We start from the raw sequence: 19,124 nt of genomic DNA, 5'->3' as shown, positions 1-19,124 counted from the left end.
CCTACATTAACAAGTATTTCACCTTTTCGCCGCACAGGAGTCTTCACTGAGAGATTTGATTGTCATGGCTCCGTGCAGTTTGCAGGCCTCGGGTGCAAAAATCAACACACTCACACAAGCTTGATGTGACTTTTGAGCCTGGGAACCTTTTGAGCCGTTAAGATGAGCTTGGGAGTCTCATGCGGTTTTTCAGACTCCCCGTGGTCAGTAAGCAAGTTTCCAGGCTCTAGGGCTGCCAATACAGCTTTTGCCTGCGTTTATGAAATCCTGCCACCAGCTGTGACTCTGGCCTCCATGAAAAAGCTTCATTTCACCTTTTCGACGCCCAGGAGTCTTCACTGTGAGATTTGGAATCTCATTTTGGGTTTTTTAGTTGCTGCTGTTTGCAGGCCCCGAGAGCAAAAATGGACCATGACCCCTCAAAAAGCTCGTTTTTTTTTTTGTTTTTTTTTTTTACTTTTGAACCTGGGAGCCTTGCTGGACGTGACGGTGGGCTTAGGAGTCTCATGTGGTTTTTGAGACTTCTTGCAGTTTGCAGCTTGATTTGACTTTTGAGCCTGGGAACCTTTTTAGACGTTAAGGTGAGCTGGGAGTCTCAAATGGTTTTTCCGACTCCCCGCAGTCAGTAAGCACGTTTCCAGGCTCTAGGCCTGCCAATTCAGTGTTTGCAAGCGTTTTTGAAATACTTCCACATAGTGACTCTAGCCTACATTAACAAGTATTTCACCTGTTCGCCGCACAGGAGTCTTCACTGAGAGATTTGACAGTCATGGCTCCGTGCAGTTTGCAGGCCTCTGGTGCAAAAATCAACACACTCACACAAGCTTGATGTGACTTTTGAGCCTGGGAACCTTGAGCCGTTAAGGTGAGCTTGGGAGTCTCATGCGGTTTTTCAGACTCCCCGTGGTCAGTAAGCAAGTTTCCAGGCTCTAGGGCTGCCAATACAGCTTTTGCCAGCGTTTATGAAATCCTGCCACCAGCTGTGACTCTGGCCTCCATGAAAAAGCTTCATTTCACCTTTTCGACGCCCAGGAGTCTTCACTGTGAGATTTGGAATCTCATTTTTGGTTTTTTAGTTGCTGCAGTTTGCAGGTCCCGAGAGCAAAAATGGACCATGACCCCTCAAAAAGCTCGTTATTTTTTTTTTTTTTTTTTTTTTTTGACTTTTGAACCTGGGAGCCTTGCTGGACGTGACGGTGGGCTTAGGAGTCTCATGTGGTTTTTGAGACTTCTTGCAGTTTGCAGCTTGATTTGACTTTTGAGCCTGGGAACCTTTTTAGACGTTAAGGTGAGCTGGGAGTCTCAATTGGTTTTTCCGACTCCCCGCAGTCAGTAAGCACGTTTCCAGGCTCTAGGCCTGCCAATTCAATGTTTGCAAGCGTTTTTGAAATACTTCCACATAGTGACTCTGGCCTACGTTAACAAGTATTTCACCTTTTCGCCGCACAGGAGTCTTCACTGAGAGATTTGACTGTCATGGCTCCGTGCAGTTTGCAGTCCTCGGGTGCAAAAATCAACACACTCACACAAGCTTGATGTGACTTTTGAGCCTGGGAACCTTTTGAGCCGTTAAGGTGAGCTTGGGAGTCTCATGCGGTTTTTCAGACTCCCCGTGGTCAGTAAGCAAGTTTCCAGGCTCTAGGGCTGCCAATACAGCTTTTGCCAGCGTTTATGAACTCATGCCACCAGCTGTGACTCTGGCCTCCATGAAAAAGCTTCATTTCACCTTTTCGACGCCCAGGAGTCTTCACTGTGAGATTTGGAATCTCATTTTTGGTTTTTTAGTTGCTGCAGTTTGCAGGCCCCGAGAGCAAAAATGGACCATGACCCCTCAAAAAGCTCGTTTTTTTTTTTTTACTTTTGAACCTGGGAGCCTTGCTGGACGTGACGGTGGGCTTAGGAGTCTCATGTGGTTTTTGAGACTTCTTGCAGTTTGCAGCTTGATTTGACTTTTGAGCCTGGGAACCTTTTTAGACGTTAAGGTGAGCTGGGAGTCTCAAATGGTTTTTCGGACTCTCCGCAGTCAGTAAGCACGTTTCCAGGCTCTAGGCCTGCCAATTCAGTGTTTGCAAGCGTTTTTGAAATACTTCCACATAGTGACTCTGGCCTACATTAACAAGTATTTCACCTTTTCGCCGCACAGGAGTCTTCACTGAGAGATTTGACTGTCATGGCTCCGTGCAGTTTGCAGGCCTCGGGTGCAAAAATCAACACACTCACACAAGCTTGATGTGACTTTTGAGCCTGGGAACCTTTTGAGCCGTTAAGGTGAGCTTGGGAGTCTCATGCGGTTTTTCAGACTCCCCGTGGTCAGTAAGCAAGTTTCCAGGCTCTAGGGCTGCCAATACAGCTTTTGCCTGCGTTTATGAAATCCTGCCACCAGCTGTGACTCTGGCCTCCATGAAAAAGCTTCATTTCACCTTTTCGACGCCCAGGAGTCTTCACTGTGAGATTTGGAATCTCATTTTGGGTTTTTTAGTTGCTGCTGTTTGCAGGCCCCGAGAGCAAAAATGGACCATGACCCCTCAAAAAGCTCGTTTTTCTTTTTGTTTTTTTTTTTGACTTTTGAACCTGGGAGCCTTGCTGGACGTGACGGTGGGCTTAGGAGTCTCATGTGGTTTTTGAGACTTCTTGCAGTTTGCAGCTTGATTTGACTTTTGAGCCTGGGAACCTTTTTAGACGTTAAGGTGAGCTGGGAGTCTCAAATGGTTTTTCCGACTCCCCGCAGTCAGTAAGCACGTTTCCAGGCTCTAGGCCTGCCAATTCAGTGTTTGCAAGCGTTTTTGAAATACTTCCACATAGTGACTCTAGCCTACATTAACAAGTATTTCACCTGTTCGCCGCACAGGAGTCTTCACTGAGAGATTTGACTGTCATGGCTCCGTGCAGTTTGCAGGCCTCTGGTGCAAAAATCAACACACTCACACAAGCTTGATGTGACTTTTGAGCCTGGGAACCTTGAGCCGTTAAGGTGAGCTTGGGAGTCTCATGCGGTTTTTCAGACTCCCCGTGGTCAGTAAGCAAGTTTCCAGGCTCTAGGGCTGCAAATACAGCTTTTGCCAGCGTTTATGAAATCCTGCCACCAGCTGTGACTCTGGCCTCCATGAAAAAGCTTCATTTCACCTTTTCGACGCCCAGGAGTCTTCACTGTGAGATTTGGAATCTCATTTTGGGTTTTTTAGTTGTTGCAGTTTGCAGGCCCCGAGAGCAAAATGGACCATGACCCCTCAAAAAGCTCGGTTTTTTTTTGTTTTTTTTTTTGACTTTTGAACCTGGGAGCCTTGCTGGACGTGACGGTGGGCTTAGGAGTCTCATGTGGTTTTTGAGACTTCTTGCAGTTTGCAGCTTGATTTGACTTTTGAGCCTGGGAACCTTTTTAGACGTTAAGGTGAGCTGGGAGTCTCAAATGGTTTTTCGGACTCCCCGCAGTCAGTAAGCACGTTTCCAGGCTCTAGGCCTGCCAATTCAGTGTTTGCAAGCGTTTTTGAAATACTTCCACATAGTGACTCTGGCCTACATTAACAAGTATTTCACCTTTTCGCCGCACAGGAGTCTTCACTGAGAGATTTGACTGTCATGGCTCCGTGCAGTTTGCAGGCCTCGGGTGCAAAAATCAACACACTCACACAGGCTTGATGTGACTTTTGAGCCTGGGAACCTTTTGAGCCGTTAAGGTGAGCTTGGAAGTCTCATGCGGTTTTTCAGACTCCCCGTGGTCAGTAAGCAAGTTTCCAGGCTCTAGGGCTGCCAATACCGCTTTTGCCAGCGTTTATGAAATCCTGCCACCAGCTGTGACTCTGGCCTCCATGAAAAAGCTTCATTTCACCTTTTCGACGCCCAGGAGTCTTCACTGTGAGATTTGGAATCTCATTTTGGGTTTTTTAGTTGCTGCAGTTTGCAGGCCCCGAGAGCAAAAATGGACCATGACCCCTCAAAAAGCTCGTTTTTGGTTTTTTTTTACTTTTGAACCTGGGAGCCTTGCTGGACGTGACGGTGGGCTTAGGAGTCTCATGTGGTTTTTGAGACTTCTTGCAGTTTGCAGCTTGATTTGACTTTTGAGCCTGGGAACCTTTTTAGACGTTAAGGTGAGCTGGGAGTCTCAAATGGTTTTTCCGACTCCCCGCAGTCAGTAAGCACGTTTCCAGGCTCTAGGCCTGCCAATTCAGTGTTTGCAAGCGTTTTTGAAATACTTCCACATAGTGACTCTGGCCTACATTAACAAGTATTTCACCTTTTCGCCGCACAGGAGTCTTCACTGAGAGATTTGACTGTCATGGCTCCGTGCAGTTTGCAGGCCTCGGGTGCAAAAATCAACACACTCACACAAGCTTGATGTGACTTTTGAGCCTGGGAACCTTGAGCCGTTAAGGTGAGCTTGGGAGTCTCATGCGGTTTTTCAGACTCCCCGTGGTCAGTAAGCAAGTTTCCAGGCTCTAGGGCTGCCAATACAGCTTTTGCCAGCGTTTATGAAATCCTGCCACCAGCTGTGACTCTGGCCTCCATGAAAAAGCTTCATTTCACCTTTTCGACGCCCAGGAGTCTTCACTGTGAGATTTGGAATCTCATTTTGGGTTTTTTAGTTGTTGCAGTTTGCAGGCCCCGAGAGCAAAAATGGACCATGACCCCTCAAAAAGCTCGTTTTTTTTTTGTTTTGTTTTTTTGACTTTTGAACCTGGGAGCCTTGCTGGACGTGACGGTGGGCTTAGGAGTCTCATGTGGTTTTTGAGACTTCTTGCAGTTTGCAGCTTGATTTGACTTTTGAGCCTGGGAACCTTTTTAGACGTTAAGGTGAGCTGGGAGTCTCAAATGGTTTTTCGGACTCCCCGCAGTCAGTAAGCACGTTTCCAGGCTCTAGGCCTGCCAATTCAGTGTTTGCAAGCGTTTTTGAAATACTTCCACATAGTGACTCTGGCCTACATTAACAAGTATTTCACCTTTTCGCCGCACAGGAGTCTTCACTGAGAGATTTGACTGTCATGGCTCCGTGCAGTTTGCAGGCCTCGGGTGCAAAAATCAACACACTCACACAAGCTTGATGTGACTTTTGAGCCTGGGAACCTTTTGAGCCGTTAAGGTGAGCTTGGGAGTCTCATGCGGTTTTTCAGACTCCCCGTGGTCAGTAAGCAAGTTTCCAGGCTCTAGGGCTGCCAATACAGCTTTTGCCAGCGTTCATGAAATCCTGCCACCAGCTGTGACTCTGGCCTCCATGAAAAAGCTTCATTTCACCTTTTCGACGCCCAGGAGTCTTCACTGTGAGATTTGGAATCTCATTTTGGGTTTTTTAGTTGCTGCAGTTTGCAGGCCCCGAGAGCAAAAATGGACCATGACCCCTCAAAAAGCTCGTTTTTTTTTTTTTTTTTGACTTTTGAACCTGGGAGCCTTGCTGGACGTGACGGTGGGCTTAGGAGTCTCATGTGGTTTTTGAGACTTCTTGCAGTTTGCAGCTTGATTTGACTTTTGTGCCTGGGAACCTTTTTAGACGTCAGTAAGCACGTTTCCAGGCTCTAGGCCTGCCAATTCAGTGTTTGCAAGCGTTTTTGAAATACTTCCACATAGTGACTCTGGCCTACATCAACAAGTATTTCACCTTTTCGCCGCACAGGAGTCTTCACTGAGAGATTTGACTGTCATGGCTCCGTGCAGTTTGCAGGCCTCGGGTGCAAAAATCAACACACTCACACAAGCTTGATGTGACTTTTGAGCCTGGGAACCTTGAGCCGTTAAGGTGAGCTTGGGAGTCTCATGCGGTTTTTCAGACTCCCCGTGGTCAGTAAGCAAGTTTCCAGGCTCTAGGTCTGCCAATACAGCTTTTGCCAGCGTTTATGAAATCCTGCCACCAGCTGTGACTCTGGCCTCCATGAAAAAGCTTCATTTCACCTTTTCGACGCCCAGGAGTCTTCACTGTGAGATATGGAATCTCATTTTGGGTTTTTTAGATGCTGCGTTTGCAGGCCCCGAGAGCAAAAATGGACCATGACCCCTTAAAAAGCTCTGTTTTTATTTGTTTTTTTTTTTGACTTTTGAACCTGGGAGCCTTGCTGGACGTGACGGTGGGCTTAGGAGTCTCATGTGGTCTTTGAGACTTCTTGCAGTTTGCAGCTTGATTTGACTTTTGAGCCTGGGAACCTTTTTAGACGTTAAGGTGAGCTGGGAGTCTCAAATGGTTTTTCCGACTCCCCGCAGTCAGTAAGCACGTTTCCAGGCTCTAGGCCTGCCAATTCAGTGTTTGCAAGCGTTTTTGAAATACTTCCACATAGTGACTCTGGCCTACATTAACAAGTATTTCACCTTTTCGCCGCACAGGAGTCTTCACTGAGAGATTTGACAGTCATGGCTCCGTGCAGTTTGCAGGCCTCGGGTGCAAAAATCAACACACTCACACAAGCTTGATGTGACTTTTGAGCCTGGGAACCTTTTGAGCCGTTAAGGTGAGCTTGGGAGTCTCATGCGGTTTTTCAGACTCCCCGTGGTCAGTAAGCAAGTTTCCAGGCTCTAGTGCTGCCAATACAGCTTTTGCCAGCGTTTATGAAATCCTGCCACCAGATGTGACTCTGGCCTCCATGAAAAAGCTTCATTTCACCTTTTCGACGCCCAGGAGTCTTCACTGTGAGATTTGGAATCTCATTTTGGGTTTTTTAGTTGCTGCAGTTTGCAGGTCCCGAGAGCAAAAATGGACCATGACCGCTCAAAAAGCTAGTTTTTTTTTTTTTTTTTTTTTTTTTTTTTTACTTTTGAACCTGGGAGCCTTGCTGGACGTGACGGTGGCTAAGCCCACCGTCACATCAAGCTGCAAACTGCAAGAAGTCTCAAAAACCACATGAGACTCCTAAGAGTCTCATGTGGTTTTTGAGACTTCTTGCAGTTTGCAGCTTGATTTGACTTTTGAGCCTGGGAACCTTTTTAGACGTTAAGGTGAGCTGGGAGTCTCAAATGGTTTTTCCGACTCCCCGCAGTCAGTAAGCACGTTTCCAGGCTCTAGGCCTGCCAATTCAGTGTTTGCAAGCGTTTTTGAAATACTTCCACATAGTGACTCTGGCCTACATTAACAAGTATTTCACCTTTTCGCCGCACAGGAGTCTTCACTGAGAGATTTGACTGTCATGGCTCCGTGCAGTTTGCAGGCCTCGGGTGCAAAAATCAACACACTCACACAAGCTTGATGTGACTTTTGAGCCTGGGAACCTTGAGCCGTTAAGGTGAGCTTGGGAGTCTCATGCGGTTTTTCAGACTCCCCGTGGTCAGTAAGCAAGTTTCCAGGCTCTAGGGCTGCCAATACAGCTTTTGCCAGCGTTTATGAAATCCTGCCACCAACTGTGACTCTGGCCTCCATGAAAAAGCTTCATTTCACCTTTTCGACGCCCAGGAGTCTTCACTGTGAGATTTGGACTCTCATTGTGATTTTTTTGGCTGCTGCAGTTTGCAGGCCCCGAGAGCAAAAATGGACCATGACCCCTCAAGAAGCTATTTTTTTTTTTTTTTTTTTTTTTTACTTTTGAACCTGGGAGCCTTGCTAGACGTGAGGGTGATCTTAGGAGTCTCATGTGGTTTTTTAGACTCCTTGCAGTTTGCAGGTCTCGGATGCAAAAATCTACCCTGAACAAGCTAGAGTTAACTTTTGAGCCTGGGAGCTTTGCTAGACGTGAGGGTGAGCTTAGGAGTCTCATGTGGTTTTTGAGACTTCTTGCACTTTGCAGCTTGATTTGACTTTTGAGCCTGGGAACCTTTTTAGACGTTAAGGTGAGCTTCGGAGTCTCATGTGGTTTTTCAGACTCCCGTTGGTCGTCAGCAAGTTTCCAGGTTCTAGGGCTTCCAATACAGCTTTTGCCATCGTTTATGAAATCCTGCCACCAACTGTGACTCTGGACTACATGAAAAAGCTTCATTTCATCTTTTCGACGCCCAGGAGTCTTCACTGTGAGATTTGGAATCTCATTTTGGGTTTTTTAGTTGCTGCAGTTTGCAGGTCCCGAGAGCAAAAATGGACCATGACCCCTCAACAAGCTAGTTTTTTTTTTTTTTTTTTTTTTCTTTTGAGCCTGGGAGCCTTGCTAGACGTGACGGTGAGCTTAGGAGTCTCTTGTGGTTTTTGAGACTTCTTGCAGTTTGCAGCGTGATTTCACTTTTGAGCCTGGGAACCTTTTGAGACGTTAAGGTGAGCTTCGGAGTCTCATGCGGTTTTTCAGACTCTCGTTGGTCAGTAAGCAAGTTTCCAGGTTCTAGGGCTTCCAATACAGCTTTTGCCAGCGTTTATGAAATCCTGCCACCAACTGTGACTCTGGCCTCCATGAAAAAGCTTCATTTCACCTTTTCGACGCCCAGGAGTCTTCACTGTGAGATTTGGACTCTCATTGTGATTTCTTTGGCTGCTGCAGTTTGCAGGCCCCGAGAGCAAAAATGGACCATGACCGCTCAAAAAGCGAATTTTTTTTTTTTTTTTACTTTTGAACCTGGGAGCGTTTGAACCAGCGTTTATGAAATCCTGCCACCAGCTGTGACTCTGGCCTCCATGAAAAAGCTTCATTTCACCTTTTCGACGCCCAGGAGTCTTCACTGTGAGATTTGGAATCTCATTTTGGGTTTTTTAGTTGTTGCAGTTTGCAGGCCCCGAGAGCAAAAATGGACCATGACCCCTCAAAAAGCTCGTTTTTTTGTTTTTGTTTTTTTTTTACTTTTGAACCTGGGAGCCTTGCTGGACGTGACGGTGGGCTTAGGAGTCTCATGTGGTTTTTGAGACTTCTTGCAGTTTGCAGCTTGATTTGACTTTTGAGCCTGGGAACCTTTTTAGACGTTAAGGTGAGCTGGGAGTCTCAAATGGTTTTTCGGACTCCCCGCAGTCAGTAAGCACGTTTCCAGGCTCTAGGCCTGCCAATTCAGTGTTTGCAAGCGTTTTTGAAATACTTCCACATAGTGACTCTGGCCTACATTAACAAGTATTTCACCTTTTCGCCGCACAGGAGTCTTCACTGAGAGATTTGACTGTCATGGCTCCGTGCAGTTTGCAGGCCTCGGGTGCAAAAATCAACACACTCACACAAGCTTGATGTGACTTTTGAGCCTGGGAACCTTTTGAGCCGTTAAGGTGAGCTTGGGAGTCTCATGCGGTTTTTCAGACTCCCCGTGGTCAGTAAGCAAGTTTCCAGGCTCTAGGGCTGCCAATACAGCTTTTGCCAGCGTTTATGAAATCCTGCCACCAGCTGTGACTCTGGCCTCCATGAAAAAGCTTCATTTCACCTTTTCGACGCCCAGAAGTCTTCACTGTGAGATTTGGAATCTCATTTTGGGTTTTTTAGTTGCTGCATTTTGCAGGCCCCGAGAGCAAAAATGGACCATGACCCCTCAAAAAGCTAGTTTTTTTTTTTTTTTTTTTTTTTTTTTACTTTTGAACCTGGGAGCCTTGCTGGACGTGACGGTGGGCTTAGGAGTCTCCGGTGGGCTTAGGAGTCTCATGCAGCTTGATTTGACTTTTGAGCCTGGGAAACTTTTTAGACGTTAAGGTGAGCTGGGAGTCTCAAATGGTTTTTCGGACTCCCCGCAGTCAGTAAGCACGTTTCCAGGCTCTAGGCCTGCCAATTCAGTGTTTGCAAGCGTTTTTGAAATTCTTCCACATAGTGACTCTGCCTACATTAACAAGTATTTCACCTTTTCGCCGCACAGGAGTCTTCACTGAGAGATTTGACTGTCATTGCTCCATGCAGTTTGCAGGCCTCGGGTGCAAAAATCAACACAATCACACAAGCTTGATGTGACTTTTGAGCCTGGGAACCTTTTGAGCCGTTAAGGTGAGCTTGGGAGTCTCATGCGGTTTTTCAGACTCCCCGTGGTCAGTAAGCAAGTTTCCAGGCTCTAGGGCTGCCAATACAGCTTTTGCCAGCGTTTATGAAATCCTGCCACCAGCTGTGACTCTGGCCTCCATGAAAAAGCTTCATTTCACCTTTTCGACGCCCAGGAGTCTTCACTGTGAGATTTGGAATCTCATTTTCGGTTTTTTAGTTGTTGCAGTTTGCAGGCCCCGAGAGCAAAAATGGACCATGACCCCTCAAAAAGCTCGTTTTTTTTTTTTGTTTTTTTTTACTTTTGAACCGGGGAGCCTTGCTGGACGTGACGGTGGGCTTAGGAGTCTCATGTGGTTTTTGAGACTTCTTGCAGTTTGCAGCTTGATTTGACTTTTGAGCCTGGGAACCTTTTTAGACGTTAAGGTGAGCTGGGAGTCTCAAATGGTTTTTCGGACTCCCCGCAGTCAGTAAGCACGTTTCCAGGCTCTAGGCCTGCCAATTCAGTGTTTGCAAGCGTTTTTGAAATTCTTCCACATAGTGACTCTGCCTACATTAACAAGTATTTCACCTTTTCGCCGCACAGGAGTCTTCACTGAGAGATTTGACTGTCATGGCTCCGTGCAGTTTGCAGGCCTCGGGTGCAAAAATCAACACACTCACACAAGCTTGATGTGACTTTTGAGCCTGGGAACCTTTTGAGCCGTTAAGGTGAGCTTGGGAGTCTCATGCGGTTTTTCAGACTCCCCGTGGTCGGTAAGCAAGTTTCCAGGCTCTAGGGCTGCCAATACAGCTTTTGCCAGCGTTTATGAAATCCTGCCACCAGCTGTGACTCTGGCCTCCATGAAAAATCTTCATTTCACCTTTTCGACGCCCAGGAGTCTTCACTGTGAGATTTGGAATCTCATTTTGGGTTTTTTAGTTGCTGCAGTTTGCAGGCCCCGAGAGCAAAAATGGACCATGACCCCTCAAAAAGCTCGTTTTTTTTTTTTTTTTTTTTTTTTTTTACTTTTGAATCTGGGAGCCTTGCTGGACGTGACGTTGGGTTAGGAGTCTCATGTGGTTTTTGAGACTTCTTGCAGTTTGCAGCTTGATTTGACTTGTGAGCCTGGGAACCTTTTTAGACGTTAAGGTGAGCTGGGAGTCTCAAATGGTTTTTCCGACTCCCCGCAGTCAGTAAGCACATTTCCAGGCTCTAGGCCTGCCAATTCAATGTTTGCAAGCGTTTTTGAAATACTTCCACATAGTGACTCTGGCCTACGTTAACAAGTATTTCACCTTTTCGCCGCACAGGAGTCTTCACTGAGAGATTTGACTGTCATGGCTCCGTGCAGTTTGCAGGCCTCGGGTGCAAAAATCAACACACTCACACAAGCTTGATGTGACTTTTGAGCCTGGGAACCTTTTGAGCCGTTAAGGTGAGCTTGGGAGTCTCATGCGGTTTTTCAGACTCCCCGTGGTCGGTAAGCAAGTTTCCAGGCTCTAGGGCTGCCAATACAGCTTTTGCCAGTGTTTATGAAATCCTGCCACCACCTGTGACTCTGGCCTCCATGAAAAAGCTTCATTTCACCTTTTCGACGCCCAGGAGTCTTCACTGTGAGATTTGGAATCTCATTTTGGGTTTTTTAGTTGTTGCAGTTTGCAGGCCCCGAGAGCAAAAATGGACCATGACCCCTCAAAAAGCTCGTTTTTTTTTTTGTTTTTTTTTTTACTTTTGAACCTGGGAGCCTTGCTGGACGTGACGGTGGGCTTAGGAGTCTCATGTGGTTTTTGAGACTTTTGCAGTTTGCAGCTTGATTTGACTTTTGAGCCTGGGAACCTTTTTAGACGTTAAGGTGAGCTGGGAGTCTCAAATGGTTTTTCCGACTCCCCGCAGTCAGTAAGCACATTTCCAGGCTCTAGGCCTGCCAATTCAATGTTTGCAAGCGTTTTTGAAATACTTCCACATAGTGACTCTGGCCTACGTTAACAAGTATTTCACCTTTTCGCCGCACAGGAGTCTTCACTGAGAGATTTGACTGTCATGGCTCCGTGCAGTTTGCAGGCCTCGGGTGCAAAAATCAACACACTCACACAAGCTTGATGTGACTTTTGAGCCTGGGAACCTGAGCCGTTAAGGTGAGCTTGGGAGTCTCATGCGGTTTTTCAGACTCCCCGTGGTCGGTAAGCAAGTTTCCAGGCTCTAGGGCTGCCAATACAGCTTTTGCCAGCGTTTATGAAATCCTGCCACCACCTGTGACTATGGCCTCCATGAAAAAGCTTCATTTCACCTTTTCGACGCCCAGGAGTCTTCACTGTGAGATATGGAATCTCATTTTGGGTTTTTTAGATGCTGCAGTTTGCAGGCCCCGAGAGCAAAAATGGACCATGACCCCTCAAAAAGCTCGTTTTTTTTTTTTTTTTTTTTTTTTTACTTTTGAACCTGGGAGCCTTGCTGGACGTGACGGTAGGCTTAGGAGTCTCATGTGGTTTTTGAGACTTCTTGCAGTTTGCAGCTTGATTTGACTTTTGAGCCTGGGAACCTTTTTAGACGTTAAGGTGAGCTGGGAGTCTCAAATGGTTTTTCAGACTCCCCGCAGTCAGTAAGCACGTTTCCAGCCTCTAGGCCTGCCAATTCAGTGTTTGCAAGCGTTTTTGAAATACTTCCACATAGTGACTCTGGCCTACATTAACAAGTATTTCACCTTTTCGCCGCACAGGAGTCTTCACTGAGAGATTTGACTGTCATGGCTCCGTGCAGTTTGCAGGCCCCGGGTGCAAAAATCAACACACTCACACAAGCTTGATGTGACTTTTGAGCCTGGGAACCTTTTGAGCCGTTAAGGTGAGCTTGGGAGTCTCATGCGGTTTTTCAGACTCCCCGTGGTCAGTAAGCAAGTTTCCAGGCTCTAGGGCTGCCAATACAGCTTTTGCCAGCGTTCATGAAATCCTGCCACCAGCTGTGACTCTGGCCTCCATGAAAAAGCTTCATTTCACCTTTTCGACGCCCAGGAGTCTTCACTGTGAGATTTGGAATCTCATTTTGGGTTTTTTAGTTGCTGCAGTTTGCAGGCCCCGAGAGCAAAAATGGACCATGACCCCTCAAAAAGCTCGTTTTTTTTTTTTTTTTGACTTTTGAACCTGGGAGCCTTGCTGGACGTGACGGTGGGCTTAGGAGTCTCATGTGGTTTTTGAGACTTCTTGCAGTTTGCAGCTTGATTTGACTTTTGAGCCTGGGAACCTTTTTAGACGTTAAGGTGAGCTGGGAGTCTCAAATGGTTTTTCCGACTCCCCGCAGTCAGTAAGCACGTTTCCAGGCTCTAGGCCTGCCAATTCAGTGTTTGCAAGCGTTTTTGAAATACTTCCACATAGTGACTCTGGCCTACATCAACAAGTATTTCACCTTTTCGCCGCACAGGAGTCTTCACTGAGAGATTTGACTGTCATGGCTCCGTGCAGTTTGCAGGCCTCGGGTGCAAAAATCAACACACTCACACAAGCTTGATGTGACTTTTGAGCCTGGGAACCTTGAGCCGTTAAGGTGAGCTTGGGAGTCTCATGCGGTTTTTCAGACTCCCCGTGGTCAGTAAGCAAGTTTCCAGGCTCTAGGTCTGCCAATACAGCTTTTGCCAGCGTTTATGAAATCCTGCCTCCAGCTGTGACTCTGGCCTCCATGAAAAAGCTTCATTTCACCTTTTCGACGCCCAGGAGTCTTCACTGTGAGATATGGAATCTCATTTTGGGTTTTTTAGATGCTGCGTTTGCAGGCCCCGAGAGCAAAAATGGACCATGACCCCTTAAAAAGCTCTTTTTTTTTTTGTTTTTTTTTTTGACTTTTGAACCTGGGAGCCTTGCTGGACGTGACGGTGGGCTTAGGAGTCTCATGTGGTCTTTGAGACTTCTTGCAGTTTGCAGCTTGATTTGACTTTTGAGCCTGGGAACCTTTTTAGACGTTAAGGTGAGCTGGGAGTCTCAAATGGTTTTTCCGACTCCCCGCAGTCAGTAAGCACGTTTCCAGGCTCTAGGCCTGCCAATTCAGTGTTTGCAAGCGTTTTTGAAATACTTCCACATAGTGACTCCTTCACTGAGAGATTTGACTGTCATGGCTCCGTGCAGTTTGCAGGCCCCGAGAGCAAAAATGGACCATGACCCCTCAAGAAGCTATTTTTTTTTTTTTTTTTCACTTTTGAACCTGGGAGCCTTGCTAGACGTGAGGGTGATCTTAGGAGTCTCATGTGGTTTTTGAGACTTCTTGCAGTTTGCAGCTTGATTTGACTTTTGAGCCTGGGAACCTTTTGAGACGTTAAGGTGAGCTTCGGAGTCTCATGCGGTTTTTCAGACTCTCGTTGGTCAGTAAGCAAGTTTCCAGGTTCTAGGGCTTCCAATACAGCTTTTGCCAGCGTTTATGAAATCCTGCCACCAACTGTGACTCTGGCCTCCATGAAAAAGCTTCATTTCACCTTTTCGACGCCCAGGAGTCTTCACTGTGAGATTTGGACTCTCATTGTGATTTTTTTGGCTGCTGCAGTTTGCAGGCCCCGAGAGCAAAAATGGACCATGACCGCTCAAAAAGCGAATTTTTTTTTTTTTTTTACTTTTGAACCTGGGAGCCTTGCTGGACGTGACGGTGGGCTTAGGAGTCTCATGTGGTTTTTTAGACTCCTTGCAGTTTGCAGGTCTCGGATGCAAAAATCTACCCTGAACAAGCTAGAGTTAACTTTTGAGCCTGGGAGCTTTGCTAGACATGAGGGTGAGCTTAGGAGTCTCATGTGGTTTTTGAGACTTCTTGCACTTTGCAGCTTGATTTGACTTTTGAGCCTGGGAACCTTTTTAGACGTTAAGGTGAGCTTCGGAGTCTCATGCGGTTTTTCAGACTCCCGTTGGTCGTCAGCAAGTTTCCAGGTTCTAGGGCTTCCAATACAGCTTTTGCCAGCGTTTATGAAATCCTGCCACCAACTGTGACTCTGGACTCCATGAAAAAGCTTCATTTCATCTTTTCGACGCCCAGGAGTCTTCACTGTGAGATTTGGAATCTCATTTTGGGTTTTTTAGTTGCTGCAGTTTGCAGGTCCCGAGAGCAAAAATGGACCATGACCCCTCAACAAGCTAGTTTTTTTTTTTTTTTTTTTTTCATTTGAGCCTGGGAGCCTTGCTAGACGTGACGGTGAGCTTAGGAGTCTCTTGTGGTTTTTGAGACTTCTTGCAGTTTGCAGCTTGATTTGACTTTTGAGCCTGGGAACCTTTTGAGACGTTAAGGTGAGCTTCGGAGTCTCATGCGGTTTTTCAGACTCTCGTTAGTCAGTAAGCAAGTTTCCAGGTTCTAGGGCTTCCAATACAGCTTTTGCCAGCGTTTATGAAATCCTGCCACCAACTGTGACTCTGGCCTCCATGAAAAAGCTTCATTTCACCTTTTCGACGCCCAGGAGTCTTCACTGTGAGATTTGGACTCTCATTGTGATTTTTTTGGCTGCTGCAGTTTGCAGGCCCCGAGAGCAAAAATGGACCATGACCGCTCAAAAAGCGAATTTTTTTTTTTTTTTTACTTTTGAACCTGGGAGCCTTGCTGGACGTGACGGTGGGCTTAGGAGTCTCATGTGGTTTTTGAGACTTCTTGCAGTTTGCAGCTTGATTTGACTTTTGAGCCTGGAAACCTTTTGAGACGTAAGGTGAGCTTCGAGTCTCATCCGGTTTTTCAGACTCCCGTTGGTTAGTAAGCAAGTTTCCAGGTTCTAGGGCTTCCAATACAGCTTTTTCCAGCGTTTATGAAATCCTGCCACCAACTGTGACTCTGGCCTCCATGAAAAAGCTTCATTTCACTTTTTCGACGCCCAGGAGTCTTCACTGTGAGATTTGGACTCACATTGTGATTTGTTTGACCGCTGCATTTTGCAGGACCCGGGGGCAAAAATGGACCATGACCCCTCAAAAAGCTCGTTTTTTTTTTTTTTTTTTTTTTTACTTTTGAAACTGGGAGCCTTGCTGGACGTGACGGTGGGCTTAGGAGTCTCCGGTGGGCTTAGGAGTCTCATGCAGCTTGATTTGACTTTTGAGCCTGGGAACCTTTTTAGACGTTAAGGTGAGCTGGGAGTCTCAAATGCTTTTTCGGACTCCCCGCAGTCAGTAAGCACGTTTCCAGGCTCTAGGCCTGCCAATTCAGTGTTTGCAAGCGTTTTTGAAATTCTTCCACATAGTGACTCTGCCTACATTAACAAGTATTTCACCTTTTCGCCGCACAGGAGTCTTCACTGAGAGATTTGACTGTCATGGCTCCGTGCAGTTTGCAGGCCTCGGGTGCAAAAATCAACACACTCACACAAGCTTGATGTGACTTTTGAGCCTGGGAACCTTTTGAGCCGTTAAGGTGAGCTTGGGAGTCTCATGCGGTTTTTCAGACTCCCCGTGGTCAGTAAGCAAGTTTCCAGGCTCTAGGGCTGCCAATACAGCTTTTGCCAGCGTTTATGAAATCCTGCCACCAGCTGTGACTCTGGCCTCCATGAAAAAGCTTCATTTCACCTTTTCGACGCCCAGGAGTCTTCACTGTGAGATTTGGAATCTCATTTTGGGTTTTTTAGTTGTTGCAGTTTGCAGGCCCCGAGAGCAAAAATGGACCATGACCCCTCAAAAAGCTCGTTTTTTTTTTTTTTTGACTTTTGAATCTGGGAGCCTTGCTGGACGTGACGGTGGGTTAGGAGTCTCATGTGGTTTTTGAGACTTCTTGCAGTTTGCAGCTTGATTTGACTTTTGAGCCTGGGAACCTTTTTAGACGTAAGGTGAGCTGGGAGTCTCAAATGGTTTTTCCGACTCCCCGCAGTCAGTAAGCACATTTCCAGGCTCTAGGCCTGCCAATTCAATGTTTGCAAGCGTTTTTGAAATACTTCCACATAGTGACTCTGGCCTACGTTAACAAGTATTTCACCTTTTCGCCGCACAGGAGTCTTCACTGAGAGATTTGACTGTCATGGCTCCGTGCAGTTTGCAGGCCTCGGGTGCAAAAATCAACACACTCACACAAGCTTGATGTGACTTTTGAGCCTGGGAACCTTTTGAGCCGTTAAGGTGAGCTTGGGAGTCTCATGCGGTTTTTCAGACTCCCCGTGGTCGGTAAGCAAGTTTCCAGGCTCTAGGGCTGCCACTACAGCTTTTGCCAGCGTTTATGAAATCCTGCCACCACCTGTGACTCTGGCCTCCATGAAAAAGCTTCATTTCACATTTTCGACGCCCAGGAGTCTTCACTGTGAGATTTGGAATCTCATTTTCGGTTTTTTAGTTGTTGCAGTTTGTAGGCCCCGAGAGCAAAAATGGACCATGACCCCTCAAAAAGCTCGTTTTTTTTTTTGGTTTTTTTTTTACTTTTGAACCTGGAAACCTTGCTGGACGTGACGGTGGGCTTAGGAGTCTCCGGTGGGCTTAGGAGTCTCATGCAGCTTGATTTGACTTTTGAGCCTGGGAACCTTTTTAGACGTTAAGGTGAGCTGGGAGTCTCAAATGGTTTTTCGGACTCCCCGCAGTCAGTAAGCACGTTTCCAGGCTCTAGGCCTGCCAATTCAGTGTTTGCAAGCGTTTTTGAAATTCTTCCACATAGTGACTCTGCCTACATTAACAAGTATTTCACCTTTTCGCCGCACCGGAGTCTTCACTGAGAGATTTGACTGTCATGGCTCCGTGCAGTTTGCAGGCCTCGGGTGCAAAAATCAACACACTCACACAAGCTTGATGTGACTTTTGAGCCTGGTAACCTTTTGAGCCGTTAAGGTGAGCTTGGGAGTCTCATGCGGTTTTTCAGACTCCCCGTGGTCAGTAAGCAAGTTTCCAGGCTCTAGGGCTGCCAATACAGCTTTTGCCAGCGTTTATGAAATCCTGCCACCAGCTGTGACTCTGGCCTCCATGAAAAAGCTTCATTTCACCTTTTCGACGCCCAGGAGTCTTCACTGTGAGATTTGGAATCTCATTTTCGGTTTTTTAGTTGTTGCAGTTTGCAGGCCCCGAGAGCAAAAATGGACCATGACCCCTCAAAAAGCTCGTTTTTTTTTTTTGTTTTTTTTTACTTTTGAACCTGGAAACCTTGCTGGACGTGACGGTGGGCTTAGGAGTCTCATGTGGTTTTTGAGACTTTTGCAGTTTGCAGCTTGATTTGACTTTTGAGCCTGGGAACCTTTTTAGACGTTAAGGTGAGCTGGGAGTCTCAAATGGTTTTTCCGACTCCCCGCAGTCAGTAAGCACATTTCCAGGCTCTAGGCCTGCCAATTCAATGTTTGCAAGCCTTTTTGAAATACTTCCACATAGTGACTCTGGCCTACGTTAACAAGTATTTCACCTTTTCGCCGCACAGGAGTCTTCACTGAGAGATTTGACTGTCATGGCTCCGTGCAGTTTGCAGGCCTCGGGTGCAAAAATCAACACACTCACACAAGCTTGATGTGACTTTTGAGCCTGGGAACCTTTTGAGCCGTTAAGGTGAGCTTGGGAGTCTCATGCGGTTTTTCAGACTCCCCGTGGTCGGTAAGCAAGTTTCCAGGCTCTAGGGCTGCCAATACAGCTTTTGCCAGCGTTTATGAAATCCTGCCACCACCTGTGACTCTGCCTCCATGAAAAAGCTTCATTTCACCTTTTCGACGCCCAGGAGTCTTCACTGTGAGATTTGGAATCTCATTTTGGGTTTTTTAGTTGTTGCAGTTTGCAGGCCCCGAGAGCAAAAATGGACCATGACCCCTCAAAAAGCTGTTTTTTTTTTTTTTTTTTTTTTTACTTTTGAACCTGGGAGCCTTGCTGGACGTGACGGTGGGCTTAGGAGTCTCATGTGGTTTTTGAGACTTTTGCAGTTTGCAGCTTGATTTGACTTTTGAGCCTGGGAACCTTTTTAGACGTTAAGGTGAGCTGGGAGTCTCAAATGGTTTTTCGGACTCCCCGCAGTCAGTAAGCACGTTTCCAGGCTCTAGGCCTGCCAATTCAGTGTTTGCAAGCGTTTTTGAAATTCTTCCACATAGTGACTCTGCCTACATTAACAAGTATTTCACCTTTTCGCCGCACAGGAGTCTTCACTGAGAGATTTGACTGTCATGGCTCCGTGCAGTGTGCAGGCCTCGGGTGCAAAAATCAACACACTCACACAAGCTTGATGTGACTTTTGAGCCTGGGAACCTTTTGAGCCGTTAAGGTGAGCTTGGGAGTCTCATGCGGTTTTTCAGACTCCCCGTGGTCGGTAAGCAAGTTTCCAGGCTCTAGGGCTGCCAATACAGCTTTTGCCAGCGTTTATGAAATCCTGCCACCAGCTGTGACTCTGGCCTCCATGAAAAATCTTCATTTCACCTTTTCGACGCCCAGGAGTCTTCACTGTGAGATTTGGAATCTCATTTTGGGTTTTTTAGTTACTGCAGT

The sequence above is a fragment of the Triturus cristatus genome, chromosome 4_1 (assembly GCF_964204655.1).
Source record: "Triturus cristatus chromosome 4_1, aTriCri1.1, whole genome shotgun sequence".
Classification (NCBI taxonomy): domain Eukaryota; kingdom Metazoa; phylum Chordata; class Amphibia; order Caudata; family Salamandridae; genus Triturus; species Triturus cristatus.
Note: the sequence above shows the minus strand (reverse complement) of the source record.